Here is a 22,044-nt window from a genome sequence, read left to right as displayed (position 1 = left end):
ATGTTAAGCTCGAGGGCCAAATAAAAGCTAATCATAAGGAAAGCTGTGTGAAGAGGATATAAACATCAGAATAAAAAACAAAGCAACAGGATCCAACTCTTCCTGCTCCAATTTGGAGATGGTCTCCAGCCAGCGCCTCTGCAGTCATACATTGTTCATGAGGTCACAGGCCCATTGTCTGGCTTGGAGAGGGGAGAGCAGATCACTGTGCTTTGAGCACGCTGTGAAATCCCTAAAGTTTACAAAAAGAGAGCCACAGAGGCAAAGTTTATATATATGGTCCTTTGAGAGAGCTACACCACAAAAGTCAAACATAGCTCAGAGTGCCGTGGTTTTCAGCATCTTCTGGAACAAACCCCTAAAAGATTTTTAGTGGGGATGTGGATCCCCATTACCACAAATTTAAACGTACAGTCAACAAAGTTTCACTTTCTTAGTCACCTTTTATAGATTCTTTACACAAAGTCCCCATATTCTGTGAGGTCCCACACCAAAAGCTTCAGCACATCTTTTTCAGTGTTGCATATTTAACTATGAGAGTACCTCAGCTACTGGTAATTCCAGACTGGGACAGTTTCAGCTTTTGTTAGCATTAATCTGATTATCCAGGCACAAAAGGACAGGAAGTTGAACTGATTTACAGTTGGATAGACTATGCTGTGCTTTGCTACTTACAATGTTCAAGCACAGCAAGACCTACAGATTTCCTACTAGTTTGTCTTGTAGATACATAGTCTATAGCCTCACATGCCACTCGCTCCACCATAGCACTTCATACACCTCTCAAGATTAAGAAAGCTTCACATTTCAGGGTGCTTTCCTCTAAGCTGAATGAATATAAAATACAGAAGGACAAAGTCCTGGCCAAGTTGTGCTCACAGACTGGACAGTCTGTTTTCTTTTAAAAAATTTATCCTTCAGCTCACATGGAAGGACAGCAAATCTCTTTAATTCTAAAAACTATTTATAGAGCTGAAGGATTTTTTTTTCCAAAGAATCTAGTGATCTTGGAGGATTTTGATTTTTGGGTTCCCAATTCAGAAAACTGAATTTTGAGCAAATTCTCTCTTGGGCACCCAAATATCATCAGGCACTAGATTTTACTACCTAATGATGCAGACAACCACTTAGGCTCCTAACTTCTGTTAATTTCCTGATAGTTAAGTTCTTAAGAGATGCTGAAAATCACCCTAACTACATAACACCCTAGCTTTAGACATCTAAGTACCTTTAAAAAGCTGAGATATGGCCCTAACAAACTTCAGCTCAGGATCAAAGTTCTCACTGGTTTTGGAAGCGTTTGAATATGGAACCACTCAACACAGAGCAAATATATGTCTATAAAAGTACTGTGTATGCTTTAACACGCACTGAATGAGTAATTACTGAGTGACCAATACATCTAAATGCAGATCTAATTTACTTGATCAATCACAGTTACAGATTTGGACTGAAATCCAGTTAGTATGACTTAAGTTACTGCCTGTCAGCCAAGCTGCCATAACTGCTTGTCCACACATAATTAAGCCTGAAAAAATACAAGGCAATATTCCTTGGTGCAAACCTCTTTCATTGTGATATAAGCTGTAATCACCAACTCTTCTTTGTAATATTAGATACAGTAAGTTCACCATAAAATCACTTTACAAACGATCCGTGAAGACAGAGCCTAACTTAAAAAGAAAAAGTCATCTAGCTCAAATAGCAAGACCATCTGAAGAAATCATTCTGTGGTTATGGACATCCTGTGAGGCAAAGAGGATAAATTCATCAGCTAAATTATTTGCTCAGCTGTAATTTATTTTATATATTCCATTGGCAGTGACCTCTGTTATCCAGTATATTCCATTAACATACTATAAAAATAATAGAATTATGCCACTACACTTCTCTTGAAATGGATTCAGTACAATGTCCCAGAAGACCTTAGGTAAATAAAGTTTGGGTTGAAATCTCCCGGGCCAAATTCTGTTCTGATGGTATTTCCATGCAATCCTACTTGGCCAAGTTCATCCCTGCTACAATTCTGTTGATGTCAACACACTGTCTCAGAAACTGAACTTGAGCCAAATGTTTATGCATCTTTGCAATAAAATGGAGAGCAAAAAGGAGAGAGAATCATTTGGAAACAACAGTAGCTGCTAGAAGCAGTGCTGGCAATAAAATATGAAATCATTAAATATATGTACCTGTGGAAAACAGCCTTCAAAGCAAAATATATTTCCTTTCAAAAAAATCACGTCCTCCTCAGGACTGCACTGGAGAAGGAAGAAATGGAACTACTGTAACTCACACTGAAAGGATACAAGCAGGAAAAGAGGAATAAGCACCTCCAGTCCATGGTTCATACCACTGAGGTAAACATTTTCAGGAGGCGTGAATCACCTGTTGGAGAAGTCCATCTCTGCATTGATGAGAGAAGCAGCCTAGATGACTAGTGTTTAGCTTGCATATGGCTAAAATTAGGCAAAAATTTCCCAGTAAGAATTCTGCTGATTTTCATTATGAAGATGTTGGCAGGAATAAGGTATATCCCATGGGGTGGATATAAGCAATGGGCAAGGCAAAGCAATGCCAGCTGTAGCACTGACAGGACAGAAGGTTCTTTGGGCACGTAGTCTGTGATCTGAATTACTTTCTCATACACCTAAATAGCAGGGAGCAAGATCTAATACCACCCAATTATCAGGATGTCATCTTGCAGAATGACAAATAAAAAAAGTATGATCTTCCTAATTTGAAAGATTAGGAGATAACACACTGGAGTATATCCTGGAGATAACACACTTTATAATAAGCCTTGCATCCTGCAATGTTCCCAATGGCACTGTAGTTTATATTCTGTTCAGATAAAATTAAAAGGTCATTATTCACCTTAACTAAGTGGAATTGACAGATTAAAATATGTGTTTGCTTTAAAATCTGTCTGTAAATCTCTGCTAATTGAGCAATAGTTACAATGCTGTAGTTATGACACCTGTCACCTTCCACAGACTGCAGAACACATTAAGCATTTTCTTGAGCTATATTGTCCCAATTACTGAACTTCATAGAAATATTTAAGATTAGCAAAACTCCAAGGCATTATTACAAACAGGACAGCATTGCTACAGTTTCATGGGAAAAGAAATTCTCTCTCTTCAGATTAACATTTTGACAAAAATCTTGTTTGACAGGTTATCTTAATGACACCCAGATTCTATCAAGAGCACAATTTCAAAACAAGAAGCGTTATTTGAAGTGAATATTGCAACTTGTAGGTCAAAGGATCTCTGCAATGAAGACAGTTTCCATATATTCCTTTCCATAAATTAATGTTCTGTACGCCTTTTTCCACTGAGTCCTGTTTTATTCACATTCAAGTCCTTCTTCAATGAGCACAATGAACAAAAAATACTATTGTTATGCTTATTGTGGTAATTTGTAGTAGCAGTAGTCGTCAAAATGTTCTGATACATGATTCCAGCATTGGACACTTTCCATAAAGGAAAAGTGGCATGAAATAAAGGTACGTCAGTATATTTCTTAAAAATAATCTTGAATTCTCATTTTGGTCATTGATTACGCTGGAGTCTATAGAGGTCCTTGGTGAAACTGGGGCTCAGTTCTAGCCATAAAGGTAGTTTGGCTTTGAAAGGTTAATTCTTAAGCAAATAAAACAAGCAGATACCCAGACAGCCTGAGGTCACCCAGCAGATCAGCTATACACATATGAATGCAACACACATTCCCTGACCCTCACACCAGCACTCCATTCACACACTGCTCCCAGTAGATACTAAACAGCGTATTTGTACCCTGAGACACAGGACCAGGCCCTTGGGCCTAGAGCCAGCTGCCAATTGCAGTCTGTCAGACTAACCCTACAGCAGACATCTCCAACGCAGTGATTTACAGTGGTTTCCTCACAAACAGAAAGCACAGTCTCTAACTGGACTGGATCAGCAGCCTTTAATATGCATGATAATGTTAATATCCAACAAAACTACCCAATCAGGCTGTTACTGGTCCTATGTGAGCTCATGTCTTCAAATATTTCCTCATAAAATAACCCATGATATTTGGCCAGAGTGGAAACTCCAGATATTATTCCTGCATTCGTAGCACAGTGCAGTTTCACGAGTTAGCAGTTGCATTGAGAGGATACATGTTGACAGATGTGAGAAACTGCACAGTTTATTCAACCATTACACCCCCTCCGGACCTAACAGAAAGGGATGAACAATTAGACATGATATTTTTCTCTAACTCACAGGCTTATGTACCATTTAAGACTCTCCTGAGTTTTCAAGCAGTGTTAATGGTTCGCAAGCCTTTGCACAAAGGCAAATTACACCTGCAATGAACTATGAAAACTCTTCCATGTTAAGGAAAGGTATATGGGCTTTGGTGAGACTTAGAAGAATCTTACTTCCTGTGGAAGGGGAGCAGAGAGTTAAAGTTAAGGTTTAACTCACTGCCAGGAAGATTTACCTGATATTCAAAAATTTCCATTCATTATTTCATCCCAGATATTCATCCTGAATGTAAGTGATAACTGGCTAATTATTCTGTGATTCTGTGATTCTTCTCCTAGATTGTCTTTTCTCTCTCCTAATCATTTGTTTTATTTTAGAAGCAAGCTGTATTTCTAAAGTATATGAAAGACCAAACACAACGGTCCATTTCACTGGGTGACACAGTACCCACCTTAACAATGTATGCACCCTAGAAGTAGGGCTTTTCCACCTTATGCTGGGAAGAGACGCCTCTGAACATAAAACCCACAACGATTTAATAGCACATCTTAGCAGAAAAACCTGTTACGACACAGCTAAAATCAGCTCTGCCTGTGCTAGCAATCACACCTTCACTAGCACTCAGCCACAGCACCAAAATTCCCAAAAGGGCAATTCAGCCGCAGATGGCATGGTACTAAACCACTGAATTGGCTACCCATAACTTTCCAATCCTTGTTAGTTTCATCCTGTAAAGCCTTAACTTGGGGATAAGCTGCTTCAGAACTATCTTTTCTCTCCACACAATATTGTCATGGCTGTGTCTCAGTCACTATATTTTATTAATAAATAAAATAATTACTGTTTTAAAATACTAGCGACTAAAAAGATTAGGTCAGGAATGGACCTTGAAGAGTCATATAATTCAATCCCTCCCTTTTCTCAAAGCAGGATCAGTTATTCCTAAACAAGTTTCGACAGATGTTTATTTAATCTCCCATGATAAAGACTGCCCAGAGAGGTTGTGGAATCCAGTGCAGTGCTTGAATACCCTTGTCCCCACAAAGTTGTTTTCCTAACATCTGCTTAAACATCCTGCACTGCAGTTCAGGCCCATGAGTGTACATACTGAACAAGCAGATTTGGAATGGAAGAGAGTCACTGACGATGGATAGTAGAAACAGGGTATCTCCAAATTCTCCTCAACAATTCAGTTTCTTCCTTTGCTATGTATCTAATTTTACTTGGCATTCTGAGTATGTAAAGTTACATGTTTTGTTTTTTTTTTCAGATGTTTTGAAGAAAGTATATAAATCTCAGCAATAATCAAAGGTTTTCTTTACAATAAAAATCTTCAAGATATTTACAGGGCCTCTTAGGCAACAGGAACACAAGCAATTGCTATTGTGGATATTTTGGGTGAAACCTTCAACTGAAGAACTATAAAAACCTTTGTGTTTGAAGCATTTTTGTTTCTGTAAAAGAGGCTGTCTTGTTCAAGGAAAAACATTCTCTTGACCTACAGACAACTCTGAAATAGAGTGCCAGATCTCACTGATGTAAGTCCTGCAGTCTCCTTAGACCCAATGAACATTTTCAAAGCATCCAAGCAACTTTCACAACATGTGAGAATGCATGACATGAGGCCACATGTTAAGGGATGCCATATGGAGGCAGCTGGAGAGGATATCTGCAAGAAGGGCACTTCTGAGTGTAAAAACCTCCGGATGCAAAGTGAGTTGGATATAGTCTTCCAATATTTGAAGCAGCTGATCCAGCACATTACAGATGAAGCCAGCTAGCTGTGACCATCAGGTGGGAGAGAGACTGTAGCACTGTGCTACAGAAGCACAAGATGCAGGCCAGGCTCTGGGGACATGAGACAAGCTCATCCATACTTCGACCTCTAGAAGCCTCACATTTCTTGGAGCACAGATTTTGAGGCATATGCTCACCATTCCTATATCAGATATCACTTTATTCCACCCCTCTCCTTGACTGTTCAGGCAGAATCACAAAATAATTTGTGTTGGAAGGGTCCTTTGGAGGTCATCTTGTCCAACACAAACCTCAAAGCAGAGTCCAGGCAGAGCAGGCTGCTCAGGGTCAATCAAGTTTTCAGCATGTCCAAGGATGGAGTTTGCCCAAACTCTCTGGGCAACCTGGGCCAGTGTTTGACTGCCCTCAAAGTGAAAAAGTTTTTCCTAATCAGAATTTCTTATGTTCCCACCTGGGTCCATTGGCTCTCATCTCACTGCTGTGTACCTCTGAGAAGAGTTAGGCTCTGTCTTCTCTACCCACCCCTAAGGTAGTTGTAGACAGAAGTAAGATATCCTCTGAGCCTTATCTTCTCTGGTCTGAATAAACGCATCTCTGTCTCCTCTCCTTGTATGCTGTGTGTTCCTGACCATTTTGATGGTCCTCCACTGCACTCATTCCAGTATGTCAATGTCTTTCTTTTAGTGGGGAGCCCAAAACTGGACACAGTCCCCCAGACGTGCTAAGGAAAGGGGAACAATCACTTCCCTGGACCTTCTGACTACCGTCTTGCTAACACAGCCTAGGTTGTGGTTGGCCTTCGTTGCAAGGGCACATTGCTGATTCATGTTCACCTTGTTGCCTACCAGGATGCCCGTGTCCTTCTCTGCAGAGCTGCTTTCTAGAGAGTCAGCTCCCCAGCCTGTGCTATTGCAGGGGTTATTGCAGTACATATGGAGGACACTGCATTTCTTTTTGTTGAAGTTCATGAGATTACTGTCAGTCCATTCTTGAAGCTGTTGGGGTCCTTTTGAACAGATCCCTCCAGGGTATTATTAGCTATCCCATTCCTCACAAACTAAAGGTGTTTTCCCTGAGTACTTTGGCTGCGCACTTCCCTGCACACTTGGTTGGCCCCACAAAGCACTTTTAGCAAAAAAAGACATTTGCCAGAAAATGTGTGAAGCAAGTACATGACGGGATAGGATTTAAAATTGCATCACTGCACCAGTGTTCAATTAAATATTCATAGAAATAGCTGAGACATTGTCCTTGTATGTAAGTGCAAAAAGGAACAGCCAGCAAATAAGTTTTTCACCAAATAAGCTTAAGTCCTATCAACGTGATTTATCTCAGCATCTGTCAGTATTATCACCCATTATCTTTTTAGGAAATGTTGAGTAGCTATGAACACCTGGATTTAGAATAATGCTGCACATCATTGGCACAACTTGTGAGGTGAATGGGCTGGATTGAGGTGATATTAATACATATATTTGCACAGTCTATAATAATACAGCCGCTTACTTGACTCAGGACTCAATGTCAAATCCTTCAAAGTTACTGAGGGGTAACTTTTACCATTGCCTTCAATGACAGAAAACTTGGGACAGAGTATAAAACCAAACCAAACTAAAAATTAGAAGGAATTTCAGAAGCCAGAAACAGCCCTTCCCCTCCTTCCTTTTCCCACCTCAGTTTCACATGTATGTTTTTCTAATCTAAAATAACCCACAGAAATGTGAAGAGAAGATTGAGAGGGGATCTTATCAATGCATTTAAATATCTGAAGGGAGGGTGTAAATAAGATGGGGCCAGACTCTTCTCAGTGGTGACCAGTGACAGGACGAGAGGCAACGGGCACAAACTGAAACACAGGAAGATCCATCTGAACATAAGGGAAAACTTCTTCACTGTGAAGGTGACTGAGCACTGGAGCAGGTTGCCCAGAGAAGTTGCGGAGTCTCCATCCTTGGAGATATTCAAAAGTCATCTGGACATGGTCCTGGGCAACTGGTTCTAGGTGACCCTGCTTGAACAGGGTGGGGTTGGACCAGAAGACCTCTAAAGGTCCCTTCCAACCTCAACCATTCCGTGATTCTGTGAAATGTTCAGAGCAGAAAAATGAGGGCAAGCCTTTATTCTACAGGTGACTGGGTAAAATCCTAATCCCACAAAATTGGCAGATGTTTTGCTGAAGACCTTAATAGGACTAGGGTTTTCCTAGGTTTTTGCCTGGGCTGAACTTCAGCTATACAGATTTATAAACTTCCACAAAAAGCCCCAAGAATTTCAGAGGGACTCCACGGTGTGGAATCGGTTCATAGAGACAGAACCAGACAGAGATTTGAGAATGTGACCACCAAAAGGAGAAAACCCACCCACCAAAAGGAGAAAAATGTTCCATCTTTTTTTTTAAGTTACTGCAGTATTTGGTGTTAAATTGAGCACAGTTATGTTCCTACTTCACCACCCTTATTCATAAGGACGAGAGCACACAATCCTTCATGGGATCAATACTTTCCAAGCCTCAGTTTGAGCTGAGAGTATAGATTTCAGAGACTTTCCCTAGCATTAAAGTAAGGAATAACTTCAGAGACAGAGTTAGCTTTAGTTAAGCACATCCAGTGCATCTGAAGAAACTAATTTAAGAACAATACATATTTGTTTTAAGTTTTTGGTTTCCTTTTATAAGCAGCTGCTTAAAGCAAAGTATCACTGAATGCCACTTTAAATAAAATCCAGTTTGGCTTTAACCTGCAGAGTTCATCCAGAATTCACTGGGAGGAAGCAGACAACACCTGAAACGACATTTCTTTCTTTTGGTCTACATTTGAATGAAGTGTTTCAGTGTGTCCACAATAAAACCTTAGACAGACAAATGATGACAGAATGAAATCACTGCTACAAGTTTCAAAGGGAGCAGCCAGACTCCAATGGTGCATCACAGCAGGACGCCGCAGAATGACTTGGCCTGCAGGAAAGGAAGAGGTGCAAAGTCTTCCTCTTCTTGCTTTATTTGTGCAGCAGTTTTCCACAGGCCCCAGAGGCCCCTAAGTTATTTAAAGTTCAGTCTTTATATCTGAATATTTAAACAGTTGATACCAGCTGAAATCACTAGGATTTATCACTAAGAGACAAATGCCTGAATGCCTCTGAAGATCCAAGTCTTAGCTCAACGGCCAGCAACTGCCAGAGATGCCAACTGGGATTCAATCCAAAAGTTTCAGATAAAGTTGGATGTACAAGCAAAACCAGTCACTCTAAAGTTACACCAAACTTCTCATAAGCTTCTGAATAAACTCGTGTCTAAATATTTCCTTGAATTAGAGCTTTTGCTCAGCTGCAAGCACACCTGATAGCTTAAGAAGGCAGAAACACATCCTCTGCCTCCAGCACTTGCAAAAGGCCCTGGAAAAGCTGACTTCAAGGACAGGAGTTGGATGGAGCACCCCAAACAGAGAGGCAGGAATGAGCACTTTGCAGCAAGGGTTTGGAGATTCGGCTCTCCTCATTTTTAAGCTTCACAGGTTTTAATGTGACCTACAACACTTCTCATTTGAATGTTAAATAAATTGAGTGACCCAAAGGACTGCGTTGTCCTTAGTTTCATGCTTATAGTCTATCATCCTAACAAATTAATCAAAATCTGAAGGGGGAAATACTCTTTGCCTGACATAACACACAGCACACAGCAAACGATAAGACCAAATCACAGCTCCCTGAGAAGAACAGTTTACAAAAAATGCCGAGGCCATAAATACCATTGGTGTTTCCATACTACTGAGCACTAAGCTAAAATACCAGCAAGGACCCACGCTATACCCCTAGCTCAAGTTTTTACCAGTTTCTTGGGTGAGTTACAAACAGCAGCACTGATCCATGCTGGCTGTCCTTTCCAGTGCAAACATTGCTTATCTTAGGGACAGGGAGGCATACAGAGCTTCTAAGCTTAAGAAGAATATACCGGGCAGAATCCTTCTGTGTCCAGCTTATTCAGCGAAAGACGTCTGACACTAAAATGTCATGCCGAAATCATCATTCAGCGCTTGTCACTAGCTGGGGCTAAGACATGGAAGACTGACTTAAAAATGTGCTGCAGCAATGAGTTGTTTATTTTCAAAATCAAAACCTAACTTATGGCCCTGTTTGTTCTTCTTTCAACTGGCAATAAACAAAATTCATAAAATTACAAAGCAGCTTTGAAATTGTAATCCAGTTAAATCAGCATAAAGTGATTCAGATAACTGAAGAATTTTAATTAAAAAAAAAGAAAAAATAAAAATAAAACCTGCAATAAAAAGAAGTCTTCTTTGGGACAGATCCAGTTTCTCCCCCTTAAACATACTGATGACAATAATCATACACTAAAGTAATATTGCACTTTTATCATTGTATCTTACAAACTTTGAAGTCAACTCTTCTCCCAGTAGTCAAGAGCAAGAATCTCATTGCTGTGTGCAATATGCTTTCCACCAGTATCATGGAGGTTTCTGAGCTGATGTCTCCACAGCAGTTAACACCATGAGAAGCAGCATTAGCTCTTGTCAGCTAGAGGAGAGGAGGTGGCAGAGAAGCATCAAGCCATCAGAAAAACTGTGCCTCCAGTTTTTATCAAACTATCCAGGCCCTGTCTTACCTCCTCCACGCAAATCAAAGCTGTTCAAAGAATTTTCCCAAGCTGGTTTTCTGTCTCCCAAAGGTAACCCGCTTGTTGTTACATCAACAGCAACAATCAGTTTGCTAGGCTCAGAGAAAAAGAACAAAGCACCAAGCACCATATAAAATGCCACCTACGTGGGGGCAGCAAAATGCCAATACAAAGTTTTACAAGCCTATTACACACAAGACACTCTTTGGCCATAAACCTCCTAGCACTTTATTAACTTTAACTTAAAACTAAGCCATTACTGTGAGGCGAATGCCTTTGAGCTCTGTACTTTGGAAACAGAACTTGAGACATGAGAAGTGATTTGTTCAAGGTCACATAGCAGGTCGACATGTTCTACTCCCACATTTCCAAACCCATAAAGCCTCTGCCTTTGCTTTTCATTTATTGAGAAGTGGAAGAGGAGATGGGCCAGCAACCCTCTGCAAAGGCTGAGCTCTGAGCCTGCCATTAGAATTACATTGAACTAGAACGATAAGACATGTACAAGAATTAAACATTTTTTAAGATGTCAATTGGCATCTAAATTGTTTGAGTTGATGAAAAAAGAAGAAAAAAGTACAAAAGAGGAAAGAAAAAAGAAGAAAAATTCTGTTTGGGTCAGATAATAGACAACCTGTCCTCCCTAAACCAGCCATGCTCTGCTTTGTCCATGTGCCCTTTATGGGTTTTTACTGAAAGCTTGGTAAGACAAAAACATTCCCAAAAAAAGGGAAAAAAGAAAAGTTCATTTATTAGCTTTTACCCCCATGACACTCCAGCTGTCCTAGGACAGAGTGCACACAGCTCCAGCAGAGCGCATGCATCCATGCCTTGCCAGCACACCCCCTCGCAGGGCAAGAGAGGGGACATACCAGAGGTAAAAGCCATGTAACGCTGTCTGACTGCCATCATCACGTATATCAATTCTGCTGGATCCAGAGGTCAGGCAGCTCTCCCTGCCCAAGTTCAATCTTTAAGATACAAATCTACCTGGAAGAGTAGCAACAGACCTACAGTAAACTTCCAGGGATGGGAAGATAAAATTGTAAACAGGATAAGGCACTGCAGGGTGAAGGGGAAGAAGACGAGTGGGAAAGCTTGTGGATAAAGGGATGGAGAACAGAAAATTACAGCAAAGGACATTGAGAATACCTAGCAGGACAGACATCAGTTAGGGAAACAGAAAAGCTATGGAAGGCAAAAGAGAAGCATAATGTTGGAAGGAAGGATCCACAGTAGAGTACACAGCAGAACATAGGAGAGCAAAGCAAAGGGAAAAAACAAGTCCTTCTTTACTAAATCTTGACTTAGAGGCACCAAAAAGAGAGAAACTTTCCACCATCCTTTACACCAATGTTACCAACAATTCAGCCACACCATGCTTACTCCAGACTTATCCTAACTCCTTGCAGAACATTGCATCAAGTCCAGTGTCTCAGGCTTTATCTGTAACACTGCAAATGGTCTGGATCCAGAGTAAACAAAAAGCTCCAGAACAAGAATTATGATCACAATGGGAACATAAGGAATAAAGCTCTTCCTTGCAGAAAACAAATTCCACTTGAAAACAAGATCATAAACGTGGAATGAACTCCTTCAGAAACTATGGATCAACATCATCTTCCTTTCCAAGCAAGACACATAAAGTCCTCTCTTCCACAACAGAACAGAAAACAAAACAAAATAAAACCATTACAAACAACTGTCACATACAGAATCTCCCTTCTAAGAAAAGGTGAGAAAGACAAGACATAGAACAGAACAGATGCAAATATAATGGAAAGTAGAGCACAAAAGGAAGGAATATCAGTAGAACATGTAAAAATAAAAGGGACCAGAAGGAAATGGGACACAGCAAAGAATAAATGGTAAAGAACAGAAGCAAACTGGGGTTAAGTCTTGGAGCAGATATTCACCTGACATTAACTGGTGCAGAACCACTGAATTTAACAGGTCAGGGACAGTTTCTATCAGCTGAGGATTTGGTCCTCTACACAGAACTAGACAAGGACAATCAGAAAGCAGCTTGCCTGGTTTCCAAGGGTGTTTTTTCTCCCCTTGGAAAGAAGCAGCACAGGAAAAAAGTAAGATGACCCCATAAATTAAAAAGGAAAAAACAAATTCTAGAAAAGGAGGAGAAGCTAAACAGAAGAAATGGATGGAGAGCAAGAAAGATAAACAAAGAGATGGGGTAAAGGCAATATAAGAAGAAAATATCCACAGGTTAGTAGAATACATTTTATTTATTCATGAGCTCTGTTTTATTATGTGTCCTTGGCAGGCATCCCATAACTGAAAATTTGCAAAGAAGGGAATGATGCAAGTTTAGAGACTTGAACCTTGTTTCTAGTCATTAGCCTTGGGCAGGTCTTTTTAATATACACACCTCAGTAGCAAGTAAACAAGTTCTTTAAACCAAGAGCCTTTGGACAGGAGGCGTACTCCAAACAAATGGGCTTAAACGGAGAGGAATTCCAGGAGGAGAAAACGCAATATGCAAGTGTGGCCAAGATCTGTTTTAAATAACCAAGAGGAAGGCCAGGCTGTTAGGAAAGGTATCAGCCAACAGGCTGCAGTTTGCTTCTTACTACGACCCTGGTTGAGCCAGATGCCACAAAGTACCTGCATTTCACATGTGCTCCTTGCTAACCCACACTTATTTTACCTGAGACTGCCCAGGTATGTGATGCTCAGCTTGCTCAACTGGCACGGAGGAGGGATGCAAACAACATCCAGCCACTGGAATGGTGACAGCAGTCAAGGGCAGCCATCCCAGGAAAGAAGCAGAAGACACGTCCAAGGCCAGCTTTGCTGGGGAGCTCAGTCCAGCGCCTCCAGCAGAGGCACCTGGCTGAACCTCCCCTCCTGCTAGGTAGCCTAAGGGGCCTCCTGCTGCCCAGCTCCGTCACCACTGAACCGTGCTTTACGCGGAGGCTGAAACTAGCCCATCGTCTTGGCACTGAGTATTAATGGTTGATCCTACCTTGCCTCTAGCTGTAATTCCACAATAAAGGTGATAGTGGTGACTTAATCCTGATTTACCATCTGTTAAGGTTTGAGGTGGTTTTAGTCTTCTTTCCTTGGGAAATCTGCTAAGTGCTAGAAAGACTGAGCAAATAAATGATTCTCTTTTAAGACCTCTCTGTGTGTACAAAGAACATTTTAGGAAAATGTCTGACTGCATTTGTCTCTGAAATAACTCTAGGGATCACGCTGGAGTTTGCATCAATATAACTAGAAACCTCTACTCTTCCTTTTTCCACTGCCCACACTCACAAATAGGAATTTGAAGGGCTGCTACCATTTCTGTGGGTTGGTTTAGCATTAACTGAGACTGATAACACCACATATACTTTTAGATACAGGCATTCAAGGAAAAAGGAACACTTGCTTCTCTTTGAAAATAATTTTAATGTCCTCTACTATAAACACATATTAGTTTTGCTTATTTTAAGATCAACTTAAACAAGTCTTTTCAGCCTGTATAAAGAAGGTCTAACAGACAAAGCACTATTGGGACTTAGCAGATTTGGATACTCTCCGGACCTTTGCCATTCTACATTGCCCATTTCTACAAGATAAAAATTGAAATAATGATACTACACCTCTTTATAAAAAAAGAAATGCTTTGAAATCTACAGATAACAAGCACCATATATAAGCCAGGTATGATTACTGTCAAAGTTCTTTCATCATCATTTAGCTACCTACGTACATACAAATCATGTACACAATTTCAAAACATAAAATCCTTCACCTACCCACAGTGCTGTCTCAGCAGAAGTTTAGATACAGAATCAGAGAAGCTTTTTCCTTATTAGCCAGTTGTTTTCCTTTTCCCCAAGTACTACCTTTTTGAGCAGTGAAATCTAGAAAAGTAGAAGGAAATGAGGAGTGCACACAATTCACAAAAAAAAAAAAAAAGCCCCATCTCATCACCAATAATTACTAGATTCAACATTGCTGCAATGGGCAGTTCCCCCCCCTCCCCAGCAGCAGACACTAAATGCACCCAGGAAAGCTGAAAAGCCACCTCAGCTTCCTGCTGAGTTTAGGATATGAGCACTGATCATTTCCTATCAAAACTGGGGAATATTTAACCCTAACCGCCTCCAGAAGCAATGGGTTTTTAGAAAATGTTGCACTTGTGACTGAGGAAAATAAGAATGCATGGCCCAGGACATGCCTCTGAAAACGGGACCTTCTCAAGGTATCACAAATCAGACACCCAGAATGTGACACGCACACTGCCCCCCAAAATCCTGGCTCCCGTACAGTGTATTCTCACCTCCTCTGCACTCTTAGGAGGTTAGTCTGAATAACTTATGCCATCTATTGGCCTAGACTAGCGACAGATGCTCTGACAAGAACTTTAATTCTGGGAAAGAGATTGTATTAAAAGGGATCTGTCGGTAGATCTGTAAATTCTGCTAATGGAATCAATACACGGCTTCTGCTCAGATCCTGAGGTGCATCTTCCCCAGCAGATACTCTGCTTCAGAGTTCAGCTCCCAGAATAACCAGCAGTTGTGCTTTGCATTAGGCAAAAGAGAGAGAGTATTGACACAGGACTGTCTCAGACTACAAGAAAATCCAGAAAATGAGCAGTGAGGATTTTCACGGTCTTACAGAGCACGTAGGAGAAGTCTTTATTATAAAAAGAGAAAAACTCTTTAAAATCCACCTTGATCTAAAATCAGGGAAACTATCTCCAACTTAGCAAGTCTGCTTTAAACCTGCCACGCAGAGAAGAGACTTCTCTCACATTTCCTGAGCTACACCGGCTACTGTGGCGATTGGCGGCTGCTTAAATCTAGTTTACTTTTGATCTAAGTGTGTTTTTAGGAGGCACGGCAGAGCCCCGCAGCGCGCAGGGATGCACGCCTACGGCTCCGCTCCGCACAGGCCACTGCGAAGAGCGGCCCCAGCCGCGGCCGCCCCGCCGGCACCGCAGAGGGGCCGGGAGCGGCAGCGATCCCCGCCGGGAGCTCGGGGCGCCCCCCGGCCCCACGCGAGCCCCGCCGGGCAAGCCGGACCCGAGCGGCGGCGGCGGCGGCAGCGCCGGGCACCCCGCGCCCCGCCGCGGCCGCGCTGCCGCCTCCGCCCCTGCCCGCCCGCCGCGGAACCGGCCCCTGCGCCCGGGGGCAGCGCGCCCGCCCCGCCGAGCCGCGCACGGGGCCGCGCGGCCGGGACCCCGCTCCGCTCCGCTCCGCCGCGCTCCGCCGCGCCGGGGCACCGGCGGCGCTGCCTACCTGGAGCCCGGCGCCGCCCCCGGGCTGCCCCGCCGCGCTGCGCGCCGCTGCGCGCCGCCCGCCTGCGCCCGGCACCGCGGGGCCGGCACGGCGCGCAGGGGAGGCGGGAGGGGCGGGCGCAGGGCGGTCCCCCCCGCACACCCCCCGCCCCGGTCCCGCTCCGCGCTCCCGCTCCCCGCTCCCGTCCCGGCGCCGCCGCCGCCGCCTCCGGGCAGCCGCGCAGCCTCCGCCCCTGGCCGCGCTGCAGCCGCGACTGGGGGTTCCCGCACAGCGCTCCGGCGATCCCGCTCCGCGCCCGGGGGTCCCGCTGCTTCCCGGGGGGACCCGCACCGCCCCCGGGGGCCCGCTCCGCGCCCGGGCCCCGTCCCCGTCCCCGTCCCCTCCAGGCTGGGGAGCCGACGGGCGCTCTCGCAGCCCCTAGCTGCCTACCAGGAGTTTCCCGTCGCGGTGCGGCCGGGGGGCCGAGGACGGGGCTCAGGCAGCCCCGAGGCGAGCGGCCGGGGGAGGAAAGGCTGCGATGCCCCGGCCGGCGGCAGCGGCTCCCCCTGCGCGGTGCGGAGCGGTGCGGAGCGAGCGCTGCCGCTGCGCCTCCGCACGGGGCCGGGGCAGCGGGCTTTTACCTTCTTGCCTGTGTGTAGCGACGGTGCCAAGTACCACGCGGGTCGTGACAATACCAATGTGATTGATCTGCTCTTGGTTCACTACTGCGGTTTGCTGAAGTGGCAAATACACGGCTTGGTGTGCAGCCCGCACGGGGTGAAATGCGGAGTGTCCCCCCCACGGCGGGACGTACCTTCTGCTCAGTGTTACGCCCCGGAGTAGTTGTCTGTATCCCCATACATCAACCAAAGGCGGAGGGAAGTGGAAGGTTAGGCTCCCTCCGTTTACAAAATTGCAGCCACCCGGACCTTTGGGAATGGAATATTTTGGCACTTCTAATTGTATCGTCTTGAAAATTGCCAAGAAGGAATGTGGAGGTTTATTCTTTCACTGAAGAGTTTGATGTAAAGAAAACTATTTTTATTTCTTTTGGCAAACTTTTCCAAATTGTAATTGAAAAACATCTAAACTATTAACAGCATAATTATTTCACAGAATTTAGAAAAAAAGATCGATTTCCTAGTAGCTATTTCTCCCAATTATTTTTTCTAATCAATCTTCCCTTGAAAAGAAAATAACACAAAAGTGTTGCAGAAAATTCTCCTCTGAGGTTTTTTTTTTTTAGAATTCATTACATGTTTTAAGCAAAAGAATTCAATAAACTATTCTTGTTGAGCCAACTTAACGACTTATCATGCTGTTGTGTTCCTGGTAGTAATTTTGAAGTCTTACAAGTCCTCTCAGTTGTGAAGACTGAGGGAATCCTAAGAAAATATATTTCTCTCTGATTATGTTTTCTATATTCCCTTAAGTTACTTTGCTGTGCAGAAAAGGTTCTTTTTCTTCCATGTTACAGTATATGGTTGTATTAATAAAAAGTTGTTTATCATCTTCCTGTTTCATTAATCACAGAAGTTTTAATCACTGCAGAATATGGTTGTCCAGATATTACATGAACCCTTCCATTTTGTGCACAGCAATCCTCATTTCTGTTGCATGTATTTTTTGAAAAACATAATTAAATGGAAGGATGCTAAGATCAGAAGTAATGACCTGCACAGAATGACATTTAGTTATAGAAAGTTTGCAGTAATGTAGTGCTCCCTACTACTAAGTGCACAGTGAAAATCTCAGAACTATTTGAATACAGATATGTGAACAAAATACTTCTGGAACACAAATGAGGTCATCCTAGTGGGTCGTTTGGAGATCTCAGCATAGAATCTCAAAGATCCTGCAGAAATACCGTTGCTGACTTTGGAAATGATACTGCAGCACAGCAGCAAGTCGGACGGTTACACAACCTAAGCTGTCACAGGCAGGAATGTGAGCACACTGGAAAACACGCAGGAAAGTGAGCAGCATCTCACCGATCAGCCAGGGCACGTGCAGTTCTGTAACATGTACTGAGATCCACAGGGGCAAAGGATGTGGTGGGCTCATTGCTCAGGTCTACAAGCCTGGTGATCCTGTGCTTGTCCACCACTGTGCCCACTGGATATCTCCCATGTGCCTAGTCTGCAAGCCATGGAGGACAGAAACGTGCTGTCTTGCCATCTCACTGTGCCTTTCAAAATGCAACCTGCATTACCATAACTTCCAGCTCCTTCCATCAGCATGCTCTTGCATTGCTCTTTTCTGTAGAAGACACCCAGTTCCTTGGGGGCAGCAACATTTAGAAATGTCAGTTGTCTCCTCCCAGTGCTCTACAGACTTTTCTTTTTATTTATTTTTTTTCATCAAGAAATATCACAAGATGTAAGAATTGCATTTATTTTTGTATTTGATGTGTCATGGCTTCTTGCCACATAAGCAGTGTTTGAGCACTGAGCTGACTGCAGAAGCAGCTTCCCTTACAAAGCAGTTTTTCTTGTGCTTCCCCTAAAACAAAGCAACTCCCCTGAGCTGTGATCGTACCGTTATATGGAGGGCTGACTGGCAGGTTTTTGCATCTTCATTTGAAAACATGCCCTGAAGTTTGCTTGATTTCTTCATCTGGAAAAGGAAAGAGGTCATTTCTAGTTTCCTGGTGCAGGAAAACTTATGGGCAGCTGTTTGGAGTGGGCATGAGCTTTGCTGCTAACAATGGAGAAAATATATGGAGGGAAATTTAGGCTACAAGATGATCATCTTTGTTGCACTGCAGAAGTTTGTAATATTGCAAAATTATGTTAAATGTTGCCCACTGACATAAAAGGATTGTGTGATGAAGACTGTTAAGGATCAGTGGCATATATGAAGTCAGCCCACAGTATCTTGTGCCCTTGCCAAAGGTCAACCAGAAATATTTGTATTCTGAAACAAATCATTATTAGAGCATCCAGACTAGATTTTACAAATATATTAACTCCCTCAAAGTTGCTGGTAATAAACTAACTCAAGGCAAAACTGTGGTCTTAAATACCTCTTGAGAAGATTTTTCACTAGAGATTCTATATTCTAAATTCTGAAAGTTTGCACTAGTGAACATGTGGCTACATTGGAAGGGATCATGACTCCCATAAAATGGCTTACATCTTTTTTATGGCTCTCTAAAGTATTCACAGAGCATATCCAAAGTAAAGTTGCCACTGGCTAATCTAAACTGGAAACAACAATGCCCTGGGCACTGTTATGCATGAGTTTGTTAAGTTTGTGTAATGTTGCCATCCCTGGGGGCTTGACGGTTTTCCCCTATTTGTTTTCTTCCCTGAATTGCCTTCATTCAACCAAATTCTGTCAGCAGTTACACCAGGGGGACCCTATTAGAGGCAAATGGACTCAATGTTCTTCCTTCACAAACACTCATAATTTAAACTGCACAGCTGTGGGACAAAGTGGGAGTAACTCTGCCTTAGGTGCTTTTTCTCGGAAGCAAAAAGGAACTGAAATAGCAATTCCTCTGTCGGCGACAGCCGATCTGGTCTGCTCTGCCCACTGCAATCCCACCCACTCGGCTCTAGCCTGCAACGGGGTGCACAGGGTAGAGCCCACAACACCGCTTCCAGTCTCTGCATCACTTGCTGGCACGTGCGTCCGCAGCCACCACACCAGCAAACACGGCGAATTGGCACTCGCTGCACAGGCACCTGGAAAATCACAGCTTTTCACTCTCCCGTTGACATATGTTCCTGACAGCAGAACCTCGGGTTTCATTTGCACCCTGGCTGGACACAGACTGCTTCATTCAGTTGAGCTTTGCATGTGGTTTGCACTACACCCCCAGAGGGTCTGTCCACCCCCTTGCCTGTGGAGCAGAGGAACCAAGGTTATAACAATTGTTTTTTACATTGTCACAAGTGAGATGCAGAACAGAACCATGGTATTTCTGTACTTGCATTTGAGTGCCCAACCTTGGGACTGTCTATCCTCCTTCGGTTTAAGTAAATCAGAGTAAATGTACAACTTCTGTCATTAAGTTCAAGACAAACTGTGTTTGTCAATAATAGGATTCTATTCCTATTTAGCTTAAGAAAATAACTTCATGTAATGCAACATAGCACCTTCAGTTCACTAAATAGCATATCTTTAATGATAAAGAAGTGTTTGTTACCAAGAAAAAGTTTCAGTGGGTTTGTGAAGCACCATGGTTCAGTAACTTGAGGAAACAGTACATCTGCCGCAGAACCAGGAACAGAACTTAGGGCTCCAGAGTTTTTTACTTATTTTCTAACCCTGAGTTTGGTAGCAAAGTGCAAGTAGTCAGAGGATAACACTGCTAGTATTTGAATTTGAATTTGAATTTATAATTTAGGAATATGTGAACCATACCAGATCAAGCAGCAGGAAAGAAATTTTTCAGTGCCAGCTACTCACCGGTTACTGAGCTATTGACACTTTTTTTAGGAAGAGAAGACAAATGTACATGTGCATTAGGCATATGCCATTTTTGGAAGGTATATTTTATGTTTATTCTGAAATATTTATTGCAGAAGCTTGTATAATAGAAGATGATGGACTGCAAGTTTTTGAATAGTGACTGAGACTGGAAATTCCTGGTACTTTCACCACCTCAGACTGATCTGAAATGATGATGTGGCTTATAACAGAATAGGCCTAAAGTAGGGCCTTAGAAGAACAATATATAAGTGGCAACTCACACGGAAATGCTGAGTGCAGCAGCTATTGTTACACAGTCTACTAATATAGTAATTACACATTGGATATAAAATCTGCCTTGCTTGCCTTTCACAGAGGAATTCTTGCTTATGGCAAATACATTGGGCTTTACAGTGCTATGTCTTCTTAAAAACTAGCAGGAAAGTATAGCCATTGAGGTAAAGGAATATAGGTTCTTTCAGTGGGAAAAGTGTGCCTGAAAAGAATGGCAAGGAAGGATCATATGTAATCTTTTCTTTTCCCCCTACAGATTTATAGGTTTTTTGTTTTGTTTTGTTTTTTGCTTGGCAAGGTGAAGTAGGAGAAGATTAGGGCCCTCTCTCTTCAACCTTCTTTTCCCTTTCTTCCTTTTACTTCTTCATTTCTTTTTTGTTGTCTTTCTGTTTATTTTTTAATTTTTTTACTATTCAGTGTTATTAAGGTAGTCCCTTAGGAATCTCAGTCCAGGAACGTATCTTCATTTGGGTAGATGAGATAGAACCAAGTAAAAAGGAAGAAATCCTGAAGAGTAGAGAAGTCAGACAGTGCTATCAGACAGTGCTACAGGGAGAAGAGATTGAAAATCATGGTTTGGAAGACAAGGCAGTACTAAAATGAATAGGGCAATCTTAAAAGCATAGCACTGGTTCATTTTTCTTATTTGACACTTTTAAACTTTTTCTTCTATTTTTCTTCATATATACAATATTTTTTATTTTAGTTCTACTTTTCTTATCTTTGTTTTTTTTTTTCTTCATTCTTTGCATTTCTGTCCAGCTCTCAAGTCCTTGACATGTCCCTTTCTCTGACTTGCAGTCAGTCACCAGCTGTGTGGGTGAAAGAGAGAATTTTAAAGATTTCCTTCAACACTTAAGAGAAAAACAGGCCAGGAATCAATATTCCTATATAGGTACACAGCACTGATTATTGAGATGTAAGAGTATTTACATCTGAAAGCATTCCACCCTGTTCTCTTCTCATGAATAATGAAAGGAGCTATATCATTCTTGTGGGTCTGGGTTAGCCAAATAAAATCTTTGGAGCATATGAAGGGACTACTACATCTTCATTACTCTGCTGTATTTACTTATTGTGCTTGGGAAAAAAAATAAAGCACTGAAAGCTAAGAACTTTGTTCACATTATGGAAAGATTTTAATGTAAAGAGTCTGTTTATGCAGACCATCTACACGATTATTATATAAGTCCTGAAGAAGGTCAACACAAAAGTCTTTCCGTTCTGGATATGTTGCTTTTTTAGTACAGTGAGATGAAGCTCACTCAATTGCATCCCCCCACAGGTTAGATCTTCAGTCTAAGAGAGTCATCTAGGGCCTTCTCTTGTCAGTGAGGAAATGATTTATTCCATTTATCTTAGACAAACATTTGGATGAGAGGAATTGCTTTTTGGGGGTGCTTGATTTACTACAGCAAATCTTCAACTTAGTGGCTTAGACTAAAAGCCTAAAATCAAAGGACTAAAGTTACCT

The 22,044-nt window shown here is 42.5% G+C and overlaps 1 long non-coding RNA gene across 1 annotated transcript in view; it reads right to left on the bottom strand.

Annotated features, from left to right (window-relative positions):
- LOC136991607 (uncharacterized) overlaps positions 1–16,432 on the bottom strand; it is a 53,229-nt gene extending 36,797 nt beyond the window's left edge. The window contains exon 1 of the long non-coding RNA XR_010883843.1: positions 16,308–16,432. This is a non-coding gene — a long non-coding RNA (uncharacterized lncRNA). The remainder of the gene's footprint in view (positions 1–16,307) is intronic.
- Positions 16,433–22,044: the final 5,612 nt, after the last annotated feature.

Source organism: Apteryx mantelli, chromosome 3 (assembly GCF_036417845.1).
Source record: "Apteryx mantelli isolate bAptMan1 chromosome 3, bAptMan1.hap1, whole genome shotgun sequence".
Classification (NCBI taxonomy): Eukaryota; Metazoa; Chordata; class Aves; order Apterygiformes; family Apterygidae; genus Apteryx; species Apteryx mantelli.
The sequence above is the reverse complement of the archived record's forward strand: the minus strand, read 5'-3'. Positions and strand labels throughout refer to the sequence as shown.